The 27,181-nt window shown below is 41.9% G+C and overlaps 1 long non-coding RNA gene across 1 annotated transcript; it reads right to left on the bottom strand.

Moving 5' to 3' along the window:
• Window positions 1–1,210: 1,210 nt before the first annotated feature.
• Window positions 1,211–10,917, bottom strand: LOC128931951 (uncharacterized). The gene is made up of 3 exons (XR_008481100.2): window positions 10,720–10,917; window positions 2,512–2,618; window positions 1,211–2,102 (listed from the first exon to the last, which is right to left on the bottom strand). It is a non-coding gene; the product is annotated as an uncharacterized LOC128931951 (long non-coding RNA).
• Window positions 10,918–27,181: the final 16,264 nt, after the last annotated feature.

Below are 27,181 nucleotides of genomic sequence, written 5' to 3'. Positions count from 1 at the left end.
ACCCTTACTAATATATTCCCTTTACCCGCTTCTCTTCCCCAGATGTTGCCCAGGCATGTGAGCTGAGAACTGTGTGTTGGGTGCGGGGAAGGGCCAGGCCTTTGATGGTCTTTTGAGTAGTCTCTGGTGCCTGGGGCAGTGTCCTTTGTCCCTCAGCTAATTTCTGTGGCCATGGGTCTCTTTGTCAGCTTGCCCAGAGTGGGAGCTCCTTCCTGATAGATTCAGTTTTACCTGGGCTTCACAGGCCTCAGACCCTAGATCTCTTTCAAGCTCCCCCTCCAGTTTGCAGGCCCAAGGGCTCACCCAGCTTTGTAGCCGAGCCATTGGGCTTCACCCTGAAAAACTCCTAAAGCAGGCTCTCTGGGCCTCCATCCATCAGCTACCCCACATAGAAACGAGGAAATCAAGAAACAACCTCAGGCCTCCGTTGGTCTGACTGTGATCACCTTTGAGATGGTGCAGCTGTGTTCAAGCTGGGGTTAGGACATGTTGAAAGGGGACTTCTTCCCGGAGTCCTGAGTAAAGAATCACCTTTCTGCCTTCCACCTCACCCTCCCTTATGAAACACACCTCCCGGGCCCAGAACACCAGGATGGACTTGGAATCACTCCCTCTCTCCCCTAAGTCTCCTCTCACCTTCACCTAGAGCTGGAAAAAACGTCCTCCTTTATGTGCCATACATCCTACCCTCCCTCGGCTTACAAGCGGCCAGTCTTGTGATAAGCAGGTTCCTCTGGGCTAGGCCCTTGAGAGATGGAAGAGAGAGGATCATGTTACTTGGGCAATGCTCTCTCTAGACCCTAGAGAGCTGTCTACTGCCTTGTCTTCTAATCTATTTTGTATGCCAGAAGCTGAAAATGGCCTTATTCTTTCTCTTTGTTTACCTTCTTTTAAAAAATCCTAGGTTTTCCCAAGCCTGATGAATATCTAGGGCCAACTTGGAAGACGGTCCAAGCTGCAAAACCAAAAACAAAAAGGTACAACAGTGATGCTAAAATATTAGCTTCTTAGTGTTTATACATGCCTGGTATCATGTCTGCAAGAATATTCACCGCAAAGCTATCGTTAACTATTTCTGAATACAATAGTTCCGTCTGATCTGCGATTTCACTTTCCACGGTTTCTGTTACCTGAGATCACCTGTAGCCTGAAATATTAAATGAAAACTTTCAGAAATGAACAAATCATAAGTTTTAAGTTGTACACCGTTCTGAGTAGCGTGGCGAAATCTCACACTGTCCAGCACCATCCACCTGAAGCGTGAATCCTCCCTTTGTCCAGCCTGCCCATGCTGGAGATGCTCCCTGCTCATTACTCACTTAGTAGCTCTCTTGGTTATCAGATTTTTTAAAAACATAGTATATAGAGAATTTGCTACTGTCGCAGGTTGCAAGTCATCCCCTGGGGGTCTTGCAACATATCCCCTGTGGATAAGGGGGGACTACGGTGGTAGGAATAGGAAATTAGGATGATTTTGAACTTTCTTCATTTTGCTGACACCAGCTTTTGCGGCATTAAGAGAGTCAGTTCCTTCATTAGTAGCAGGTGCTGAGGAAACACCATGCCCAGGCTCCATTGTAGGTGCTGGGAATGTAGTGGTGTCCAGGAGAGGTGGGAGAGGGCAGCCAGGGAAGGACCGCTGTGGCCCAACCTATGTTTCAAAGGCATCGCTCCAGCTGCGTTGCTGAGAATACAGTAGAGGCAGGGTGTGATGCCAGGCTGGAAGCAGCACCAGTTATGAGGCTCCAGCAATGTTCTAGGAGAGCAAGTCAATGTTTCCCTGGTTGAAACTGCTGACCCCGCACATTAGTTGCCTACAGCTGCTGTAACAAAGCATCACAGACTCAGTGGCTTAAAACAACACAAAACTGTCATCTTATAATGCCGGTGGTCAAAAGTCAAAATTAGTTTTATTGCGCTGATTCTCTTCAGGAGACTAGAAGAATAGTATTTCTCTTCTCCATTCCAGCTTCGAAGGGCTGCCCACATTCCTTGGATCAGGGCCTTCTTCCATCTTTAAAGCCAGCAATGGCGGATAGAGTGTCTCACTATGTCTTACTTGTGAGTAGTTGGGCCCATCCAGATAATCTAGGTTAGTCTCCCTATTTTAAGGTCAATGGATTAACAACCTTAATTCCATCTGCCACATTAATTCCCATTTGCCATAAAATATATTCATACATTCTGGGGATTAGGGTGTGGACATCTTTGTTGGGGATGGGGCATAATTCTGCCTACCCCATCCCAGCAGGCCAATCAGACTCTTTCCCATGAGATTTTTTTTGAGATAGGGTTTCACTCCCTGGAGTGCAATGGGCAATGGTGTGATTTCAGCTCAATGCAACCTCCACCTCCCAGACTCAGGTGATTCTCCTGCCTCAGCCTCCCAAGTAGCTAGGACTATAAGCATGCATCACTGTGCCAGGATAATATTTGTATTTTTTGTATATATGGGGGTCACCGTGTTGCCCAGGCTTGCCTTGAACTCCTGCACTCAAGTGATCTGCCTACCTTGGCTTCCCAAAGTGCCAGGATTACAGGTATAAGCCATCATGCTTGGCCCCCCCAATATTTTAGCATTGACAGAGACGTTCATCAGTCAGGTTTCTGATTTGACCCTATAGAGTGTGAGAATTAAATGAGATAAACTCAGTTCTTATTTACACAATAAGTTATATATTATAACTTATGTAACTATAATTAATATACTTGCAGTCACATATTCAATGCTCAGTAAAGGTTAGTTTCTATTGGTATCATTAATTATCCTTAGAGATGGGCTTAATTGTTATGCTTAAGTCTCCCCATTATTTTAACTTCAATGCATTTACTAATAACATTTACTGAGTAGTACTAGTGCCATATGCCAGGTGCTTTGTATGCACTGTTCATTTCATCTTTAATCCCTTTGAGATAATTACTGGTATTATCCCATAATAAAAGTGAAAAAAAAAAAAAAGACATGGAAAAAAAACTAAGTCACATGGTCGAGGGCATACAACCTAGAAGTGGCGGCAGTATCTGAATCCCAGGCTCATAACTTTAACTCTAATCTGCCCCAGCGTTCATGATAGCACTGTGACTTGAGAACTGAGAAGATGTGAAGAGTGCTTTTCATCAGTTACACAAGAATAACATCACTTAACATTTTTTTCTCATAAAACTGACAGATGATCATTGTATGAGATTCCACAGTACAATACAGAAAGGTGGTTTCTTTGGATTCCAGGTAACACACAAATGTCAAATTCATTTAAATAAAACAAAACATTCATTCTTCTTAGGGAAGAATGAAGTTTAAGGTTAAGCTTGTGAAGCCCAAGAGCAGAAGTGGCACATGGTCTCCCAAGGAACTCACTCAAACAGAATCTCAGGAAATAACTTAAAAAGTGGTCTGCATGTTCAATTTTTTGGAAAGGGAAGTGGTTACCTATATTTAGTCAAGTCAGTCAACAAACATTCATTGAGGGTAACTCTATGCCAGACATTGTAGGAAAGACAAGAGAGCCATGGTTGACAGTTCCTGAAAATGGCAGATTAAGATGGCGAATAGGAAGCAGGATCAGCTTGCAGCTCCCATTCAGACAGACAGAGGAGCACCTGGAGACTCACATCGTGAACTTTTGCTCCAAGAACTATCACAGAAACATACCAAGAAAGCCAAGAGAATTCACAGACCCTCTGAAGGAATTGGATCACTGCTGCATGCTCCCAGAGATGCTGAAACACTGTGAGTCAGCTTGCTTTCTCCAAGTGGGGGCTCATGGTCTGTAGCAAGTTCTCAGCCCTAGTCACCAGCTGCCTGGAAATAGACTCGGTGCTATTATAGGGGCGCAGTGGGAGTGAGACCAGCCTTTATGACTGCAGGCTGCATGGGAGCAGGGTGAAACCTGTGACAGCTCCCTGTGACGCCAACTTGTATAGCTCAGAAGAGGCAGCCATAATCCCCCTGAGAATATAACTCCATTGGACTGGGAACACATTCCCATCCCCCACAGCAGTTGTAGCAAGCCCCAACCAGGGAGAGGCTAAGCTAAGACATGCCTATCCCTGCCTGCACCTGGTGGTCTTTTTCTACCCTCCCGGGTAGCCAAAGTCAAAGGTTATAATCTCTTGGAAGCTCTAAGACCCTGCTCACTGCCTAGAAAACCTGAATACTTAACCAGATGTCCCTAGGGCAAGTGTGCATCCTGTCTGTAGGACCATAGCTGATGCACTGTTGCAAAAGCACCACCCCCTGGATGGAGGCCAATGCAAAACCAGCACACTAAACAAAAATACAGTCAAGGACCCACACAGAGTCCACTTCACTCCCCTTCTACCTCCACGGAAGCAGGTGCTTGTATCCACAGATGCAAGAGCTGAAGACGGGTCATATCACAGGACTCTTTGCAGATACTCCCCACTACCCCAGCCCGGAGCCAAGTAGCTCCACTGGGTGGCCAGACCCAGAGGAGCAAAATCAATCACTATAGTTTGGCTCCCAAGAAGTCCATTCCTAGCAGAAGGGAGACCAAATCAAGGGAGCATTTAGTGGTACAAAAGAATCTGAACGGCAGCCCTTAAATATCAGATCTTCCCTCTGACATAGTCCACCCAAATGAGAAGGAATCATAACAGTTCTGGTAATGTGACAAAACAAGGTTCTTTAACACCCACAAAAGATCATACCAGCTCACCAGCAATGGAACCAAACCAAGATGAAATCTCTAAATTGACAGAAAAGGAATTCAGAAGGTCAATTATAATAAGCTAATCAAGGAGGCACCAGAGAAAGGAAAAGTCCAACTTAAAGAAATCAAGAACATCATCCAGGATGTGAGAGGAGAATTCTTCAGTGAAATAGATGGCATAAACTTAAAAAAATCACAACTTCTGGAAATCAAGGACACACTTAGAGAAATGCAAAATGCACTGGAAATTCTCAGCAACAGAATTGAACAAGCAGAAGAGAAAACTTCAGAGCTTGAAGAAAAGGCTTTCGAATTAACCTTAATTTATCAAAGACAAGGAAAAATGAGCAAAGCCTTCAAGAAGTTGGGACTATGTTAAATATCCAAACCTAAGAATAACCGGTGTTCTTGAGGAAGAGAAATCCAAAAGTTCACAAAACATATTTTAGAGAATAATTGAGGAAAACTACCCTGGCCTTGCTAGAGAGCTAAATAGTCACATACAGGAGGCTCAAAGAACACCTGGGAAATTCACTACAAAAAAATCACTACCTAGGCACAGAGTCATCAGGTTATCTAAAGTCAAAACAAAGGAAAGAATCTAAAGATCTGTGATGCAAAAGCATCAGGTAACGTGTAAAGGAAAACCTACCAGATTAACAGCGGATTTCTCAGCAGAAACCCTCCAAACTAGAAGAGATTGGGGTGCTATTTTATCCTCCTTAAACAAAACAACTATCAGCCAAGAATTTGTATCCAGTGAAACTAAGCTTCATAAATAAAGGAAAGATACAGTATTTTCCAGAAAAACAAATGCAGAGAGAATTTGCCACTTCCAAGCCAGCACTACAAGAACTTCTTAAAAGATCTCTAAATCTTGAAACAAATCCTTGAAATACACCAAAATATAACCATCTGAAAGCATAAATCTCACAGGACCTATATAACAATAACACAATTAAAAAAATAGGTTTTCAGGCTGCAAATAGCACAATGAATGGTACTTCACATCTCAATACTCACATTGAATGTATATGGCCTAAATGTTCCACTTAAAAGACACAAAATGCCCTAAATGTTCCACTTAAAAGATACAAAATGGCCTAAAATATAAGGACTCACATAAACTTAAAGTAAAGCAGTGGAAAAAGATATTCCATGAAAATGGACACCAAAAGTAAGCAGGAGTAGCAATTCTTATATCAGACCAAACAAACTTTAAAGCAACAGCAGTTTAAAAAGACAAAGAGGGATATTATATAATGATAAAAGAATTCGTCCAAAAGGAAACTGTCTCAATTCTAAATACATACACACCTAACACTGGAGCTCCCAAGTTTATAAGACAATTACTACTAGACCTAAAAACGGAGACAGATGGCAACACAATAATAGTAGGGGAATTTAAAACTCCACTGGACAGGTCATCAAGACAGAAAGTCAACAAAGAGCAATGAACCTAAACTATACCCTACAAGGAACAGGCTTAAAAAATATTTACAGAATGTTCTACCCAAGAACGGCAGAATATACATTCTGTTCATCAGCACATCAAATATTTTCCAAGATAGACCTTATGAGAGGCCACAAAACAAGTCCCAGTAAATTAAAGGAAACTGAATTTGTATCAGATAGTCTCTCAGACCACAGTAGAATAAAATCGGAAATCACCTCTCAAGGAGCACAAAAGGACAATGTAAGGTCACACCTTACAGAACTGGAGAAATAAGAACAATCCAAATCCAAACCCAACAGTAGGAAAGAAATAATAAAGATCAGAGCGGAACTAAATGAAACTGAATATAAAAGATAACTGAAATAAAAAGATGGTTTTTTGAAAATATAAAAAAAATTGATAAACCAATAGTGAGATTAACCAAGAAAAGAGAAGATCCAAATAAGCTCAGTTAGAAATGAACTGGGAGCTATTACAACCAATACCACAGAAACACAGAAGATCATTCCAAGCTCCTATGAAAACCTAGAGGAGATGGATAAATTCCTAGAAATTTACAACTCTCCTAGATTAAACCAGGAAGATACAGAATCTCTGAACAGACCAATGACAAGCAACAAGATTCAAACAGTAATTTTAAAATTACCAACAAAAAATGTCCAGGACCAGATAGATTCACAGCCGAATTCTATCAGACACTCGAAAAATTGGTACCTATCCCATTGAGAGTATTCCAAAAGATAAAGAGGGAATCTTTCCTAACTCATTCTATGAAGCCAGTATCACCCTAATACTGAAACCAGGGAAGGACATAACAACAACCACAAAAAAAACTACAGACAATGTCCCCGATGAACATAGATGCAAAAATCCTCAATAAAATACTAGCAAGCCAAATCTCAGAGCATATCAAAAGGGCAATCCACCATGATTAACTGGGTTTCATATCAGGGATCCAGGAATAATTTAACATATCTAAGTCAATAAATGTGATACATCACATAAACAGAATTAAAAACAAATCACATGATCATCTCAGCAGATGCAGAAAAACCAGCATCCCGTTATGATTAAAACTCTCAGTAAAATCAGCATAGAAGGGACACATCTTAAGATAATAAAAGCCATCTAAACCAAACCCACAGCCAATCTTATGCTGAATGGGGAAAAGATGAAAGCATTCCCCATAAGAACTGGAACAAAACAAGAATGCACACTTTCACCACTTCTATTCAACATTGTACTGTAAGTCCTAGCCAGAGCAATCAGACCAGAGGAAGAAATAAATGACACCCAAATCAGTAAAGAGGAAGTCAAATGGTTGCTGTTTGCTGGTGATATGATCATATACCTAGAAAACCCTAAAGACTCATCCAAAAAGCTCCCAGAACTGGTGAGTGAATTCAGCAAAGTTTCCAAATACGAAATTAACGTACACAAGTCAGTAGCTCTGCTACACACCAACAGCGACCAAGCTGAGAATCAAATCAAGAATTCAACCCCTTTCACAATATCTACCAAAAAAAAAAGAGAGAGAGAGAGAGAAGAAGAAGAAGAAGAAAATACTTAGGAATACACCCAACCAAAGACATAAAATATCTCTACAAGTAAAACTACCAAACACTGCTGAAAGAAATCATAGAAGACACAAACAAATGGAAACACATTCCACGCTCATGGATAGATAAAAATCAATATTGTGAACACAACTATACTGTAAAAAATGACCATACTACAAATTCAATGCAATTTCTATCAAAATATAACCATCATTCTTCACAGCACTAGAAAAACATTTTAATTTATATGAAACCAAAAAAGAGCCTGCATAGCCAAGGCAAGACTAAGCAAAAAGAACATATCTGGAGGCATCACATTACCCAATTTCAAACTATACTCTAAGGCCATAGTCACCAAAACAGCATGGTATAAAAATAAGCATATAGACCAATGAAACAGAATAGGCAACCCAGAAATAAAGTCAAATACTTATAGCCAACTAATCTTCAACAAAGCAAACAAAAACAGAAAGTGAGAAAGGACACCTTATTCAACAAATGATGCTGGGATAATTGGCAAGCCATATGTAGAAGACAAAACTGGATCCTCATCTCTCACCTTATACAAAAATCAACTCGAGATGGATCCAAGACTTAAATCTAAGACATGAAACCATAAAAATTCTAGAAGATAACATTGGAAAAACCCCTCTAGACATTGGCTTAGGCAAAGACTTCATGACCAAGAACCCAAAAACAAAGATAAATAGATGGAGCTTAATTAAACTAAATAGCTTCTGCACAGCTAAAGAAAAAAGCAGAGTTAACACACAACCCACAGAGTGGGAGAAAACCTTCATAATCTATACATCTATACATCTGACAAAGGACTAATATCCAGACTCTACAAAGAACTCAAACAACTAAGCAAGAAAAAAACACACAGAAAGCAGAAACTGGACCCCTTCCTGACACCTTACACTACAATTAACTCCAGATGGATTAAAGACTTCAATGTAAGACCTAACACCATAAAAACCCTAGAAGAAAGCCTAGACAAAACCATTCAGGACATAGGCATAGGCAAGGACTTCATGACTAAAACACCAAAAGCACTGGCAACAAAAGCCAAAATAGACAAACGGGACCTAATTAAACTTCAGAACTTCTGCACAGCAAAAGAAATAATCATTAGAGTGAACCGGCAACTGACAGAATGGGAAAAATTTTTGCCATCTACCTGTGTGACAAAGGGCTGATATCCAGAATATACAAAGAACTAAAACAGATTCACAAGAAACAAACAAACAAACCCATCCAAAAGTGGGCAGAGGATATGAATAGACACTTTTCAAAAGAAGAGATTTATGTGGCCAACAAACATGAAAAAATGCTCATCATCACTGCTTATTAGAGAAATGCAAATCAAAACCACATTGAGATAGCACTTCACGCAGGTTAGAATAGTGATCATTAAAAAATCTGGAGACAACAGATGGTGGAGAGGATGTGGAGAAATAGGAATGCTTTTACACTGTTGGTGGGAGTGTAAACTAGTTCAACCACTATGGAAGACAGTGTGGTGCTTCCTCGAGGACCTAGAGATAGAAATTCCATTTGACCCAGCAATCTCATTACTGAGTATGTACCCAAAGGATTATAAATCATTCTATTATAAAGAGACATGCACATGTACGTTCATAGCAGCACTGTTTACAAGAGCAAAGACCTGGAACCAACCCAAATGCCCACTGATGATAGACTGGACAAGGAAAACGTGGCACATATACACTGTGGAATACTATGCAGCCATAAAAAATGATGAGTTTGTGTCCTTTGTAGGGACATGGATGAATCTGGAAACCATCATTCTCAGCAAACTGACACAAGAACTGAAAATCAAACACCGCATGTTCTCACTCACAGGTGGGTGTTGAACAATGAGAACACATGGACACAGGAAGGGAAGCATCACACACTGGGGTCTGTTGGGGGGTGCTAAGGGAGGGACAGTGGGGGATGGGGAGGTTCAGAAGGTATAAGATGGGGAGAAATGCCAGATGTAGTATGGGTGATGGGGGGATGGAGGCAGAAAACCACATTGGCATGTATGTACCTATGCAACAGCCTGCATGATCTGCACATGTACCCCAGAACCTAAAGTACAGTTTAAAAAAAGAGAAGAAAAGAAAAAATCCCATCAAAAAGTGGGCTAAGGACATGATAGACAATTCTCAAAAGAAGATACACGAATGGACAAAAAGCATATGGAAGAATGCCCAACATCACTAATGATGTTGAAAGAAGTGCAAATCAAAACCACAACGCAATACCACCTCATTCTTGCAAAAATGGCCATAATCAAAAAACTTAGAAAAGAACAGATGTTATGTAAAAGGAACACTTCTACACTGCGTGTGAAAATGTAAACTAGTACAACCACTATGGAAAACAGTGTGGAGATTCCTTGAGGAACTAAAAGTACATCTACTATTTAATCCAGCACTCCTGCTAAAACAAGTCATTGTATGAAAAAGATACTTAGATACTTGGACTTGCTTCTCTGCAGCAGCTCAATTTGCAGTTGCAAAAATCTGGAACCAGCCCAAATGCCCATCAATCAACAAGTGAACAACGAAAATGTGGGGCATGTGTGTGTGTGTGTGTGTGTGTTCCATGAAATACTACTCAGCCATAAAAAGGAATGAGATGATGGCATTCACAGCAACCTGGATGGAATTGGAGACTACTGTTCTAAATGAAGTAATTCAGGAATGGAAAACCAAACATTTTATGTTTTCACTCATATGTGGAAGTTAAGCTATGAGAATGCAAAGGCATAAGAATGATACACTGGACTTTGGGGACTTGGGGGAAAGGGGGTGCAAAGACCCATGAAAGACTACATATTGGGTATAGTGTACACTGTGACAGGTGCACCAAAATTTCAGAAATTACCGCTAAAGAACTTATTCATGTAACCCAGCATCACCTGTTCCCCAAAAGCCTATTGAAATAAAAAAATTCAGGCTGTGATATCTCATGGCCACCCCTCTGTCGATGAATAGCTAGCACCTTGACTAGCCATTACCATGATCTGTTTCCAGGATCCATCCAGTGAGAGTGTGTCCCGACCCGCAGGACAAGCAACGGAGACCCTAGGAAGGGAGTGGGGATTAAAAGAGAGAGACAGGAGACGCAGAGAATGGAGACAAGTCAAGGATCTGATCAAGTCTCATTTATTAGCTACAAGGCGGTTGCTTATAAACAAGTAAGGGCGGGAAGTTCTGAGGGCTGAGGTCAGAGAGTAACCACTGAGACGAGGCTGCAGGCTAGCCTCTTAACTAGGAGGAATGTGAAACTTAAACAATAAGGGAAGCCCACAAGATGGAGGTTTAGGTAAGAGGAACAAAAGCTTAAGCAACATAGTTATAAGATGGCTACTGCCCCCCACAAGAGTGCAGACTAGATCACAGCATATGACGATGTTAGCCTGTTCCCTTTGTAGGGCTTTGCAGATGAGAGGCAGAGGGATCAACCTAACTCCAAATACAACTTCAACTTCTTGAAACTACTACTACTGTCCCCAAATCTTCAGTGGCAGATTCCTAGAAAATAAGACCATAACTAGACCTACATTTTCATACTACAACTTTTCAACACCTGGCAAATTTCCCATAGTATAGAATTAGTCACAAGTGTCAAACATCTGCTTGTCACATTCTGACTTGATCTAGAGATACTGCTAACTATTCCCATCAAGTAGTGAGAAGGAAAATGTTTATGATTAATGCCCGTTCAGTAACCAAGGAAGGATTTAGCCTTCCTGTCTCTGAATTATCATATCATTGCACTTTTTTTTATTCTCCTCAGTCTCTGATCATTTCTCTTTATCTTCTTTTGCTTCCAAGCTCTGTGTGTTTCCAAGGTTAAGACCTTAGAAACAAATTTTTTGTTCTTTGAAAGTTAAAAAGAACTCAAGAGGTTTTGAAGTCTCCTGTTTTCAACGGTAAATCATCTTTAATGACCCTACAAGTTGTTCCGAAGACCGTAACTGTAGAATTACTATTCTACAGTTATAGGCTGCCCAAGTTTGGTCACTGGTAATTTACCTTTGGCTAGAAAAATATGTTTTCTTTACATTTTCAAATACAGACTTGCATATAATATCCCTTCGTAATTATTTTCACCACGTGAATACCTGTGGGTGCATCTCTGTTTTCATTCCAATGCTGACACATTTGTTTTTCTTTCTATCCAACCTTCAGCTGCTGGGCTTTCTTGGCCCTCTTCTCTATTCCACTTGCTCCTTAACCTCCCCCACGCTCACAGCTTCAGGTACCATCTATGTGCTAAATGGCCTCACACTTTTATCTTCAGCACAGAACTCATCCCTGATCTCCAGAGCTACAAATTCGCCGCCTGCTCTAACTCTCCGGTTGGATATTTTAAAGGTATCACATATATGTTGTGCAAAATAGAAGTCAGCAGCATTCTTTGTAAGGCTGCGCCTCCTACTCTCCCGTGTTTCAGTGAATGGCGTCACCCATGGGCTCTACACCCTCCTCCACTCATGTCTACCTCATGTCCTCAATTCCTCTTGATTGCATCCACTCCTCTCCGCCTCCACTGCGACCCTTCAGCACCAAGTCACTCTAAGCCTTCTCTTGGATGCCTGCACTGCCTGCTACATGGGCTCCATGTGCTGCGTTCCCTTTTGTCCTCTTTTAATGGCTTCTCTTGCTGCAATCTAAGCCATCTCTTTTAAAATCGTGAAATAATTTCAGACTTACAGAAAAATTGCAAAAGCAGAGTGAAGAATTTATTGCACCTGGGTTATTCAAATGTTACGTTTTCCTGAATTCTGAGCATCAACAAATATTAATGTTTTGTCATGTTTTATCACTGTTCATTTTTCTTCATAGTCACTCTCACTCGCATTCATTCTCACTATCTCTACTTTTTCTCCTAAGCCATTTAAGAGTAAGTTACACACAAGATGCCCTTCTATTTTAAGTATTACAGTGTGTAAAGACAAGGATATTCTTTGAGATAGTCTCAGTACAATCATGAAAATCAGGAAATTGGCATTGATCTGAGGTCTAATCTAGAGATATTTTTCAAATTTTTCCAATTGTCTCCCTAATGTCCTTTATAGCAAAAGAAGGAAGTGCTGGTTCAGAATCCAGCCCAGACCACACATGGCCATGTCTCTCCAGTTTCCTTCAACCTAGAATAGTTCCTCAGTCTGTCTTTGGATACTTCACTGTGTATGCATGTTTGTGTTTTTAAAGGAAACAGGGCACTTTGTAGAACGTCCCACCCGTTGGATGTGTCTTATGTTTTCCCACAATATGATCCAGGCATGTATTGTCGGCAGAAGTATCACAGAGAGATGTTATGTTCTTCTCAGTGCATTATATGAGGAGGTACATGATGTCGATTCATCCATTAATGGTGTAATGGTAACTTTGATCACTTGGTGGAGTGGTGTCTGTTAGATTTCTCTATTTTTTTTTTTTCTCTCTTGGCAATCAGTAAATATTCTGTGGCAAAGTACTTTGACACTATATAAATATCCTGTTTCTCATCAAAGTTTCACCTGTAAAATTTAGCATTAAATGATCTGCTCTGCGTTGGACTTTGTAATAACTTCCCATGTCTTTAAGATAAATTCTGAAATCCTTAATATAGACAAAGGCCCTGAAAGGTCTGGTTCTTGCTTACATTATCAGCCTCATTCTGAGCGCCTTTCCCCGCTGCTCTCCACTCTAACCACACTGGCCCACTTTCAGTTCCTTTCTAACGCACTGCACACCTTCCCTATTCAGGATTTTCACATAAGCTGTTCCTTTTTCCTGGAATGTGTGCGTCCCAGTTTCCTTTTGCTTAGTTAATCCTGGCTGAGCACGGATGTCACGTCTACAGAGAAGTGTTCCCTGTTCCCTCACACTACATTGAGTCCCATGTCCCTTTTTCAAAGTTGCAGGACTCACTGTTGGTGGCCTGTCATTGTTCTTCCTCTGAGATTAGTGAACAAGTCGCCATTAAAAGGGAACAATTAGAGAATACAAAACATTTGAAATCAAGCACATGAAATTTCTTAATTCAATAAGAATAATGAACTGTAAATTAACATCTAACTAATAAGAGTCCAGAGAGGGAGAAGACACAACAAAAGGAGAAAACTCTCAAAGAAATAAGAAAATAAAATGTCCCAGCACTGTGGAAACTTGACTTTGCATATTTCAAGGATCTGCCAAATGTCCAGAATAGTAAATAAAGAACGACCCACACCAAGACATGAAGAAATATCAAAACGTGACATATTTCTGTGAATAAAAACGTTTGGAGCCAAAAGTAAAAACAATCTACAATGGAGCAACTGACGAAGGTTTATTTCTCTTTAAACCTCTAAGGAAAAATGGCTTTCATCCATAATTTCTGTCCCCTACCAACCTCTTAATAAAGTTTTGAGTAGACTAGACATCATGTCTCGTGCCATCTTTCTCCTGAATAATCTTTCTGTCTTACTCTAGTGGAGTAGCATCAGGAGAAAGATTGAAGTTAAAAAAAAAATGGAGAAAATCAAGAAAGAGTTATGCAAAAGACCCCAAGAAACAGGGGAGGACCTGGCGCAGTGGCTCAAGCCTGTAATCCCAGCACTTTGGGAGGCTGAGGCAGGTGGATCACAAGATCAAGAGATCGAGACCATCCTGGTCAACATGGTGAAACCTGTCTCTACTAAAAATACAAAAATTAGCTGGGCACGGTGGCGCATGCCTGTAATCCCAGCTACTCAGGAGGCTGAGGCAGGAGAATTGCCTGAATCCAGGAGGCGGAGGTTGCAGTGAGCCGAGATCGTGTCATTGCACTCCAGCCTGGGTAACAAGAGCGAAACTCCGTCTCAAAAAACAATAAAAAAAATAATAATAATAAAAGAAATGGGATTCACTATAGGAGGGTGGCATAGGCAAGTCCTAGGTGGATGAAGATGAGCAGTCCGCCAAGAGAGCAAGGAGCCTACATTGAAGGAAAACAGAGGGCTTCAGGAAGATATCTCCACGGGGGGAAAAGGGGGCATTACTCGATAATAATAAGGGATTGACCATGTGAGAAATAATATTGAGGGACACTCATGAGATCTGTGAGATAGTTGGGAAGGATGACCAATAGGTACAAAGAAAACTAGGCAAACTAAAAAATGACAATTATTAATCCAGGAAAAATAGGTTGTTCAAGAAAAGAAGTATTATCAAGATACAACACTTGGCTTAAGGGTGGACAGTATTTACATAGTAACGATGTAAATACTGGATCTTAGCAGAGTGGAGGAAGGGGAAGTGAACAGAGGTTTAAAGAGGTTCAATGTATCATAGTAGGAAGTCAACAGATGAGGTCTAAAATGGGTAAATCAAAACATGTCAGTAGGATGCTAAGCAGAAATATGGAGATGAAATAACAGAAGAAAGAGATTGTGAAGAGTTGAAGTTGAATGCCTCTGGGGATCAGGACTGGGGAAGGTGCAGGAGCAGAAAAGGGCAGAGCACTGTGCAGGAAGAGCATTCCAAGCAAGAGGCTGCAAAGGTCACTGCAATCCCAGGTCAATTTACCAGGCACCTTTTTCAGACCCCGGATTCCTCCAGGCAGAGATATTGATCCGTTTATGTCATGTATGTGACACCTGCATACGTAATCACATAACTAACGACACAGCTTTGACCAGAGAGGATGAAAGAAGTGACGCCCCTGCAGTATTCCACAAATTCTTTGTCTCTGTTTGAGACAGAGTTTCACTCTGTCGCCAGGCTGGAGTGCAGTGGTGCTATCTTGGCTTACTGAATCCTCTGCCTCCCAGGTTCAAGCGATTCTTCTGCCTCAGCAGCTGGGACTACAGGCACGCACCACCATGCCCAGCGAATTTTTGTATTTTTAGTAGAGATGGGGTTTCACCATGTTGGCCAGGATGGTCTTGATCTCTTGACCTCATGATCCGCCCGCCTCAGCCTCCCAAATTGCTGGGATTACAGGCATGAGCCACTGCGCCAGTCTATTCCAGAAAATCTTAAAGACACATGCTCAGGTTCCACTATTTATATCAGGTTGCTGCAAAAGTAACTGCAGTTTTTGCCATTAACAATTACTTTTTGCCACAATTTGATTGTAGATTCTGTGCCTATAAATTAATGCTGGTTGGTTTTCTTCCAATTTCCTTCAAATAATTTAATGTTTCTAAAGTTAAAATTAAATGTTATTTATAGATACTATTGCTTACTGAACTGGCCTGCCTGGCTTTTGATTGTGTTAAATGTTTTCTTACATGCAGGTAAATGAGCAAACCTCATATATGTTTGAACAAACATAAATGTTCAGCTAAATGTTCACCAAGTGCACATCTGTGCAACAACTATCCAGATCAAGAAAGAGTGGGCTGCCCCGAGAAGCACCCCTTCTGCCCACACCCAGTCATACCCCTTCCTCTCCCTCAAAAGTCACTGTCATGACTTCTAATAATATACCTGACTTGTTCTTGGTTTTTGAACTTTACATAAAATGGAGTCGTGTGATAGGTATTTATTTATCTGGATTTTATTGCTTTTTATCTTTTATGTATATTATAGAAGTACTTTTGTATACAGACCTTGTATTTCATGATTTTACTAAGCTCACTTACCAATTCTAATAATTTTTCTGTATTTCCTATAGGATTTCTATGTATAAAACTTTAACAACTTTATTTAATAAAAAATTTCTTCTATTTCAACCCTTTTCTTTTTTTCTTTCTTTTTTTTTTTTTTTTTTTTTTTTTGCCTTATTGCATTTACTAGTAACTCTAATACATGTTTTCTTTTCCCTAATTTCAAGGAAAAAAGCTTTCAATTTTTCACTATCACACAAGTCACTTGCTATAGGTTTTTGTGTGTTCATTAAATAAAAGAAGCTCCTTTCTACTTCTAATTTTCCAAAGACTTTAACATCAGGAGTAGATATTGAATGCATCCAATTGCTTTTTATGTACCTATTAAAAGGATCATTATAATTTTTCTTCTGTATTCTGTAAGTATGTTAATCATACTCCTTAGTTTTTTTTTTAATACTAGACCAAACTGGCATTTCCAAAATCAACCAATCTGAGCAAGGTTTATTATCCTTTTGACATATTGCTCCATTCACTTCATTAATATTTTGTTCAGGGTTGAATAGGATTCACTTGTAGTTTTCCTTATAATGTGTGTCATATTTCAAATCAAGGTTATTCGAACACTAGAGATCATCTTTGTTCTTTTCTATTTGAAAACGTTGCAAAAGTTTAGCATTAATTCTTCCTTAAATATTTGGAAGAGTTCACCAGTGAGACTTCTGAGAGTAAAGTCTTCCTTGTGGGAAAGTTGGTGATTATAGATTCAATTTATTTAGTACTTATAAGACTGTTCTGATTTCCACATTCCTTGTTGCATCAGTTCTGGTCAGTTGTGACCTTTTAAAGAACATGTCAATTTTATCTAACTCATCAAACTTACTGTTTAAAGCTGTTCATGATATTCTTATAATCTTTTACATTTGCATTTGCAAAGGATCCTGTTTGTGTCAGGATTGATGGTATTGTCTCCTTTTTGACACCCGATAATAGTTGTGTTTTCCACCAATTTGTCTTCAATCTATATCCAGGAGTTTATCAATTTTATTGCTCCTTTTCAAGAACCAGCTTTCAGTTTTATTGATCCTCTTTATTGACTGTTTTCTATTTCATTAATTTTTCCTCTTACCTTTATTATCTCCTTTCTAACTTTTTGAGGAGTTTAATTTTCTTACCTTAACCTCTGAGATGAAAGCTTAGCTCATTATTTCCATACCTTGTTCCTTCCTAACATATAAATTTAAGACCATAAACTTTAAGCATGGATTTAACAGCACCCTACCTATCTGGCTTAGTAGCAGTAATACCTTTGCCATTTTGAATTTATAAGCCCACTTTTTATCAATTGTTTTTAAAATATTAGATCTACCTTTAATTACATCCCCTCATAAGCCTCTAAACTATTTTTTTCTTTTAAGTTATCTGCATGTATTTATTCGACAAAGGAGGGGGAAACTTTCAGCTTCCCATTGTCTAGAGGACAGGTAAGGGTGATGCAGCACACCTACCTGTTCGGTCCCACATTCACTCTTCATTCTCCCCACCCAAATCCTATCAACCCTAGGAGTTCCTCCTCCACAAGGCTTTCTCAGCTGATTACGCCCTTCCGTGAGCTGCTACAATATTTGACGTCTGCTTTACTCATTTAGACACTTGACAATAAACCATCTGACTTTTTTCAGGTGTGCACAGATTTTCAATCAACCTATCGTGGTAAGAAGAGGCACCAGATCCTTACAAATATTTTGTGTGTCTGTTAGCATGTTTCATGATGCTAGACATGTGAATCACAGTCGGAAATCACATAAGACACAGGCAGAGCAGGTGTATCGGTACAGGGGACACGGCTAGAATGTACTGCCCACATCCTCTCAGCATTTATGTTTCTTTTGCAGGCAGCACCTTCTTACTGCAGTCTCCTCCAGCTGTGGAGATTAAAAAAAAGAAGGGAGGAAGGAAAGAACAGACTCGCCTGAAACATAGGTTGTTTGCTTTTTTTTGTTTTTGTTTGGTTTTTTGAGATGGAGTTTCACTCTGTTGCCAGGCTGGAGTGCAGAGACGCAATCTCAGCTCTCTCCAACTGCTGAGCGTGCTTGTCCTGCTCGCAGGACATTCCACGACGCAGGGAGTTGCGTCAATGACGAATGAGAGTTGGTCCGTGAGTACCCCAGCCTCCTCTTCTCTCCAGCGGAACTACTCTGAGGCGGCTCTGCACCCTCTCACAGAGGTATTGGTGTGCTGAGCCCCAGAGCCCACAGAGGCCATGGTCATCTACTGATCAACACTCTCAGCATTAGCATCCGTCCCTTCCCTGTCTTACCTCCCCACTCCAAATCCTTCCTGGGATCACTTCCCAAACAAACTGCTTTGACTTAAAATTAAATCCTCATCTCAGGATCTACATATGGGGAAATAACCCAAAACTGTCTGTTGGCCTTTCTATCTCTCTAAAGGGATTATCCCTTATTGAGAGATTCAAAAAGCTTAAAAAAATTGTTTTCTTTTTCTTTTCTTCTGCTTCCCAATTTTATTTACATGACCGAAACAAACAAATTTTAAATACAAGTTATAGGTTATTGAAATACCACAAGAAGAATTTTCGGCATAATTTTTTTTTTTTTTTAGATGGAGTCTTGCTGTGGGCTGAAATGCAGTGGCGCAATCTCAGCTCACTGCAACCTCCAACTCCCCGGTTCAAGTGATTCTCCTCCCTCAGGCTCCTGAGTAGCTGAGATTACAGGCATGTGCCACCGTGCCTGGCTAATTTTTATTTTTATTTTTGTAGAGACAGAGTTTCACCATGTTGGCCAGGCTAGTCTCAAACTCCTGGCCCAGAGCAGTCCATCCGCCCTGGCCTCCCAAAGTGCTGGTACTACAGGTGTGAGGCATCGTGCCCTGCCAGTATAATTCTTGAAATGAACTTGGGCAGTTTGGCGACACCTGACCTAAGTCCAAGGGGAAAACCCAGGGATTCAATTCTGTTGCCATCACTCACTGGAGGTGTGTCCAGGGGAAACTCACTCAGCTTCAGGCCTCAGGTTCCTAATTTTAAAACCGTATAACATCTGGTTCCACTAACTTTAGATCGTTGTTTTGAGAAACAAAGGAGAGAACGTATGAGAAAGAGCTTTATAAACTATGATTACAAACAAAACGTGAGATGAAATAGTGTCATCTCTTTTCACGAGGTTCTGGAACTAGTCTTGCCGTGTTTAGAAAACAAATCACAAGAAAGATTAAAGAAAATAAGGGAGGAAGGAACGAACAGACTCGCCTGAAACATAGGTTGTTTTCTTTTTTTTGTTGTTGTTTTTTTTGTTTTTGTTTGGTTTTTTGAGATGGAGTTTCACTCTGTTGCCAGGCTGGAGTGCATTGGCGCAATCTCAGCTCACTGCAATCTCCACCTCCTGGGTTCAAGAGATCCTCCTGTCTCAGCTTCCCAAGTAGCTGGGACTACAGGCGCCTACCACCATGCCCAACTAATTTTCATATTTTTAGTAGAGACCGGGTTTCATCGTGTAGGCCAGGATGGTCTCAGTCTCTTGACCTCACGATCTGCCTTGGCCTTCTGAAGTGCTTCCTGCATACTTTTTTACTGCAGTAGAGAGAGGACAGGGCAGGGAAACAATTCATTATTTAACCCTATAGGAATAGGCCATTAAAATCTGATCTTTACTCCAAAAAACTATCATTTACTATTCAAAGGAAACACCAGACAGTGGCTCACGTCTGTAATCCCAGCACTTTAGGAGGCCGAGACAGGCGGAGACAGGCGGATCACGAGGTCAGGAGTTCGAGGCCAGCCTGATCAATATGGTGAAACCGTCTCTACTAAAAAATACGAAAATTAGCCAGGCGCGGTGGCAGGTGCCTGTGGTCCCAGCTACTCGGGTGACTGAGGCAGGAGAATCGCTGGAAACCGGGAGGGAGGCAGAGGATGCAGTTAGCCAGGATCGCGCCACTGCACTCCAGCCTGGGCGACAGAGTTAGACTCCGTCTCAAAAAAAAAAGAAAAGAAAAGAAAAGAAAGAAACACGCGAGAGGTGCCAGTGGCAATTGCTAAGCATTTCGAGTGTGAATGAACAAACGAATGCTTGACTTCGTCATTCAGTATGGAAGTCGCCGGAAATTACCTCACACTGCCACAAGATGTCACTACTTCACACCACTTCAGAAAAGTCACGTTCAAGTCAAGAACTTCAGATGGTTGGGACAGAGAGGATTTCTTGCTCATCATCGTGAAAGGCTTAGTTATTTTGTACGTGTTTGGGAAGTGCTTCCTTATTTTCTCTTAAATCTACCTCAAGACGTACTGCGAAACGTGGACCTTAAATGAGGCCCGAGGCTGAAAGCTCTAAAGCTGGAGAGCATTAATCAGTCAGTCAGTCACTCACCTGTTTCCAGGGACGTCGCAGCAAAAACAAAGGCAGGACTGACGCCTTCGCTGCTCCACTGCCCTGCCCCGTGTGCAGAGCTTTCTCTCAGCACTTTCTTGTAATTCTCTCAGTGCTTCAGACACACACACACACACACACACACACACACACACACAGGGCGCGCGAGAGAGCGCGAGAGCGCGCGAGAGCGCGACCGTGATCCAGCAACATCCAAAGGCAGCATATTGGGGTTTTAAGTTGGGCTTTTCTTCTTGAAATGTTTGCCTCACACTTTCCTTGCCAAGAATAAGGTTCAAGTTACTGCAGTGAGTTTCCAAAAGCTACGCGTGCATGTAATCGTTCTGCTCAGGGCTATCCTCTGCTTACTGGTATTTTTTTATCACTGGAATCCAGTTTGCAAATCATCATGTCAAGTTCTTAAAAAGTTTTAAAACACCAAAATGATGTTAACCAAACTTAATATTTCAACTCCAGCTGCATTTAACATTGACAAGATAAACTTCACACTTCTTTTGATTGAAATACTTTAGTCATATGAGGTCAACTGATGCTGGTAGGTTGATTTTTAACCGTCCTAGAAAGTTTGGGAGTTTAATGTATTTTATTAGCATTCTCTATTAGATTCCCCTTCGTAACATTTCTTACTGAAATTGTTGACAAATAATCTTCTTTAATTAACAATTCAAGTTGGATGAGCCTGAGCCTTTTCTTTCTTTCTTTCTTTTTTTTTTTTTTTTTTTTTTGAGACGGAGTTTCGCTCTTGTTACCCAGGCTGGAGTGCAATGGCGCGATCTCGGCTCACCGCAACCTCCACCTCCTGGGTTCAGGCAATTCTCCTGCCTCAGCCTCCTGAGTAGCTGGGATTACAGGCACGCGCCACCATGCCCAGCTAATTTTTTGTATTTTTAGTAGAGACGGGGTTTCACCATGTTGACCAGGATGGTCTCGATCTCTCGACCTCCTGATCCACCCGCCTCGGCCTCCCAAAGTGCTGGGATTACAGGCTTGAGCCACCGCGCTCGGCCGAGTCTGAGTGTTTTCATGAGCTTACTTATATAAAGAAGCTGCTTGGTGGGTTTGGGAATCATTCCATTTTATAGATCAAAAAAGCTGTTTTGCCTTAAAGTCTGTATTTCCTGAACAAATCTATCCTACTTACTGAGAAGCTAAATGAACAGTCACTTGCCAAATAGACCGTTAAATGGTTCAGAGAAGGAGGCTTCAATCTCCATTGCGATGGACTATAAAATATGTAAAAGTAATTTCTTACTAACAAGAGTTTAAAGATTTATGGTTTGCAAGTGATTTGCCACTTAAAATTAAATAAATTACGTAACTGCATTCCAGTCAACCCCCATTACAACTTCACTGCTTTTCATTCCTCCCTACACTCATTAAAGGAGAAGAGAAAGAGATGGATGATTTCATGGCACTCACATCCTGTAAAAACAAATGAAAAATTAAAATTCCAAACTCTACAGGAAGTATTAGACTTTTCTGAAGATAAACGCCTACACCAAAGAGCAACCAGAAATATAAACCAAAACAAGCCTCTCAAAACTAAACTAGAAATAAACTGCCGACAGGGGCGGGGAGTATAGATGCCATATTTCTTTTCTGTAGTTTCAAACTTTTGTAAAAGGAATATGTATTTTTAAACAAAGTAGCAGAAACCAAATGCCCAACAATTAGGGCAATGCTTTTCAAAATTATGGCTCATTTATTCACGGAGTACTATGCAGCCATCAAAAGCAACGTTTAGGAAGCATCTACAATAATACGGAGAAATGCTTATGATATGAAACACTTGCGACAAGTTGAAAAGCGCAATGAGGGGCACAGAATCTCTCTGAAAAGCCACATAAGAATACAGCAGTGACTGCATCCAGAGAATGAAACCAGAGAGCTGAGGACAGGCCTAGGAGGGAGAATTACATTTCTCTGCACATTTTTTTCCTCACGGATCCAACAGCAAAACATAATTCTGGCAATATGAAGTACTGATGAGAATGTGGACAGAGAAAAACTATTGCACGTTTGGGGGAAAGAAAAAATTCATACAACCAGCTGGAGAACAGGAGCACCCGGGCAAGCTGAGACTGCATTTCTTGACACTAAGATCCTGCAAAGCCACTCCATGATGTCCACTCTGTCACCAGAGAAATGCAAAAGAACGTTCACGGTAGCATTGTTTATCGCCACAGAAACATCAAGAACTACCAAATGTCTGTGTGGGCTGAACTGCGCCCTCCCTGAATTCGTATGTTGAAGTTCTAGCCTCCAGGACTTCAGAAGTGACTATAGCTGGAGATAAGGTCTCTGAGTTAAAATGAGGTTATTAGGGTGGGCCTTAATCCAATATGACTGGTGACCTTATAAAAAGAGGAGATGGTCAAGCACAGTGGCTCATGCCTGTAATCCCAGCATTTTGGGAGACTAAGGCAGGTGGATCACCTGAGGCCAGGAGTTCAAGACCAGCCTGCCTGGCCAACATGGCGAAACCCCGTCTCTACTAAAAATACAAAAATTAGCCAGGTATGGTGGCAGGTGCCTGTAATCCCAGCTACCTGGGAGGCTGAGGCAGGAGAATCACTTGAATACAGGAGGCAGAGGATGCAGTGAGCCAAGATCACACCATTTCACTGCAGCCTGAGGGACAGAGCAAGACTCTTTCTCAAAAAAAAAAAAAAAAAAAAGAGAGAGAGAGATTAGGACAAGACACGCAGAGGGAAACCATGTGAGGACACAGCAGGGAGTAGAGCCATAAGCCTCAGAAGAAACCAAATGTGGATCTCAGACTTCTAACCTCCAGAACCGTGACACAATGTGCTTCCACTGTTTCAGCCATGCAGCCTGTGGTACTTGGTTATGGCAAGGCTAACCAGCTAATACAAAGTTTATCGGGAGGAGCAGAGATGAATACTTTCTTGGTTATAGACAATGAGACACCACATAGTCTCTAACAGAACCACTGACTACGCAAAGCTGTAAAAGATGCAAGCCCAGTATGGACTCCAAGAAATGGAGAGCTCCCAGGCACTTTGTTCCAGCATGCTGGACCTACCCCACCCAAACCCTAGAGGCCCAAAGAACTTGATCAAGCACAGCATTCAAGGGAAAGCCTGGACTTTAACGAACTGGAAAATAGCCACTGGCTCATTTTTGCTAGGGCCATTTCTAGTACTGATCACTAAATGCAGGGGCCAGAACGCCAAACTTGACCCACCTGTCCAGGACAGCTCCTCTTCATTATCCCAGAGAAACAATACTGCCCTGGCGAAGGGAATTCATTCATTCCCTCATTTGTTCAACTGATATTGATTCCATTCCCTTTTGAGTCAGAGCCTTGCTGGTAGTGAAGAAATGAAGAACCACAACTTAGAGTAGTTGTCAGGCTCCTGACAGTCTGGTTGGGGAAGGACAAATGGCACCAAGCTAATCACAACACAAGGTGTTTTTGGGGATCTATGATCAGAAGCCAGAAGTGAGAGGGACTTCACAGGAAAAGCAGCATCTTGAACAGAACATTTTCTCTGTCTAAACGGCCTGCTGTCCTTTTTGCTTTGGGAAGTGTCTATTCAAAAAATGTTTTTCTTTTAGGCAGCAGAACTTACAGGTACAAACGCACCAAGTCACAAACCCTGGCTGCACATGGAGCAGCTGCCTTCCTGAAAGGAGGGCCAGGAACCCAGGCTGTTGAGGGTGGAAGGGAAGGGCATGGGTTTTATGGTGTAGACAGCAGGAGGGGGGCAGCCTGAAGGGCTCACCAGGAAGAGTCCCAGGCAGCAGCGTGGAGGACTGGAGGGAAAAGGTTACCAGTGACCATGCAGAAAACTTGTCCCAGCATCTGGTAGCTTTTCCAGGCCAGTGCACACAGAGACAGTTACAACCTGGGACTGCAGCTGGAAATGCTGAAAGGTCATTTTGCCTGTCAAGCAGACAATAGAGCGAAAGAAGGCCCGGGATGAATGGACGATTGATTGTAGCCAGCAACTGCTTAGACAGTGTAAATTTTAATACCACAAGTGCTTATCCCATATGAATTTTCTTTGTTCAAGAACAAAAGGGGCCATTGGATCCTGAGGGCCATGTGGATACAGAGAGGGCTTTTTTCTAGAAAATTGTTCCCCATCTGCCTCCACAGGTTGGATCAGCAGTTACAATAAGTCTGTCGGTGATGCTGCGTAGGATTGGAGACTGACGCACACCCATGGAGCGCAGGCTCACAAGGTCCCCAGGACACACCCACCTCACCGAGACCCGCATTTTCAGGCCTAAAGAGGGGTGTTCTCATCTGTGAAAATGTCCCAGGAAATACAGAGAGCTCCTCTGAGACCACTGTGCTGGGTGTTTTTTAGTGTCTATTTCTGGAACATATACCCTAGTGGGTTAAGAAAATGGGCTTCCACCTGCATCTCTGCTACAGAGGTGATCTGTGATGCCCTAGGCAAGACATTAAACCACCCTGCCCACCTCCAGCCTCAGTTTCCTCAAATGTAAAAAATAAGATGAAGCCAGTACTTCCAAATCTGGCTGCATATCAGAATTTGTGGGAAGCTCATTAAGAATTCTGATTCCCAGGCATAGCTCCAAACCAACTGAATCAGAGTATCTGGGGAATTGGACCCAGGAGTCTATTTGCAGTCGAATACCTGTGAAGGATCGGTGTATCCCTAAGGTCTCCTGCTTTGTAAGATGCCCCTGGAGTTAGAAATTCAAATAGTAAAGAACATAGCACCATCTCCAACCCCATGGCTAGTATTTTGTATTTCTGGAGATTGATTCTTGAGGGAGGCTTAGATTACTGCTGGGCATATCTTAGTCTGTTCTCTTCTCTCCTCCCAATGTCAGCTAAACTGGAAATAGGTTTGGTTCTCTTTTTTACGATGAAATGTGTCTCCAGCTATGGTGGTAAGAGGGGGACATCATGCAAGAGTCCAGGAGTTCTCACCTTCCTATTCTTTTTTTTTTTTTTTTTTCTTTCCGAGACAGAATTTTGATCTTGTTGCCAAGGTGCAATGGCACAACCTCAGCTCATGGCAGCCTCCACCTCCCGGGTTCAATTGATTCTCCTGCCTCAGCCTCCTGAGTAGCTGGGATTACAGGCATGCGCCACCATGCCTGGCTAATTTTGTACTTTTAGTAGAGATGGGGTTTCTCCATGTTGGTCAGGCTGGTCTCGAACTCCTGACCTCAGGTGATCCATCCACCTCGGCCTTCCGAAGTGCTGGGATTACAGACATGAGCCTCCGTGCCCAGCCATACTTCTATTCTTAAAGGTCTCCCTGACCAGGCCACCCACTGGGAATTTTCTTTCTCCTCAGGCCGCAAATTTCTGCCATCTCCTTATTCCACTGAGTAGTCTGTGCCCAATTTCCCCAAAGTTTACATATACCAGCTACTTAAAATCTAGGCCAAACTTTGCATATCTGAAAATGCACTAAAAGAAGCATATTAAACAAAAGGTCTTTTAGGCACACAAAGCAGTCACAGACATTCCAAAATACCTTCTTTTTGATGTAAACAATTTAGCTAGGCTCTCACCTCCCCATTCCACCGGGATATCATCACCGTCAACCACTGGGAAGAAGGTTATGGTAACACAACCATTAACCCACGTTGCTATCAGTCACACCGTTCCCCTGAGAAGAAGGAATGGTGACCATCAGCATTCTTTTTTTTGGAGACAAAGTCTCACTCTGTCGCCCAGGCTGGAGTGCAGTGGTGCAGTGGTACAATCTCAGCTCACTGCAATCTCTACCTCCCAAGTCCAAGCAATTCTCTGACTCAGCCTCCAGAGTAGCTGGGATTACAGGCACCCACCACCATGCCCGATTAACTGCCCATTGGTGGGCAAATCTGTCTCCCCACTCCTTGCGTGTTTTGCAAGTCCCCACGTGACAAGGGCAGCCAGTGTGCATTTGGAAACCACTAGACCAGGTAAGTGCTGGAGTTACTTCCAGCTTTAAAACTCTGTCTCTTTGAAAATGAGCATGCTCTGCACCAGGCGGTGAGATGGACTCTGCAGTTAGCGAAACCAGGATTCCAACCTCAGCTCCTCCAGTAAATAGCTGGGTGACCTTTGACAAGTTACATGCTACTCACTTTCACAGACTGTGTTAGGAGTGCATGTGAAAGTAGCTGTCGATAACTGTTGGTTTTGTCTTAGCACAGAGTAAGTAGCGCCAGATAATTTTAGGACATTAGGCAAAGCTCACACAGGCTGCACCTTCTCTAAGCAAATACCTTTCCTCTGGAGCTTCATGAAGTCATTCACTAAGCCTGGAAACCTCACTAAAGATGTCTCTGAAGGGGGACTGGCCACCCTGCTACCCCTATGGGCAACCACGAAAGCTCAGTCTCCTCCATTGGGTAGCTACTGTACTGACTAGCAGTGAGCCGTTGCAAGGTCAATACCCAATTTCAGGATGAGTGCAAGTGCCAATTAAAACAATGAAAAGGGCTGGCAGCTGAACTGGCAGGAATGGTGGTCTTCTGCCCTGACTCCTGGCCCTCCT

This window comes from Callithrix jacchus, chromosome 4 (genome assembly GCF_049354715.1).
Source record: "Callithrix jacchus isolate 240 chromosome 4, calJac240_pri, whole genome shotgun sequence".
Classification (NCBI taxonomy): domain Eukaryota; kingdom Metazoa; phylum Chordata; class Mammalia; order Primates; family Cebidae; genus Callithrix; species Callithrix jacchus.
The sequence above is the reverse complement of the archived record's forward strand: the minus strand, read 5'-3'. Positions and strand labels throughout refer to the sequence as shown.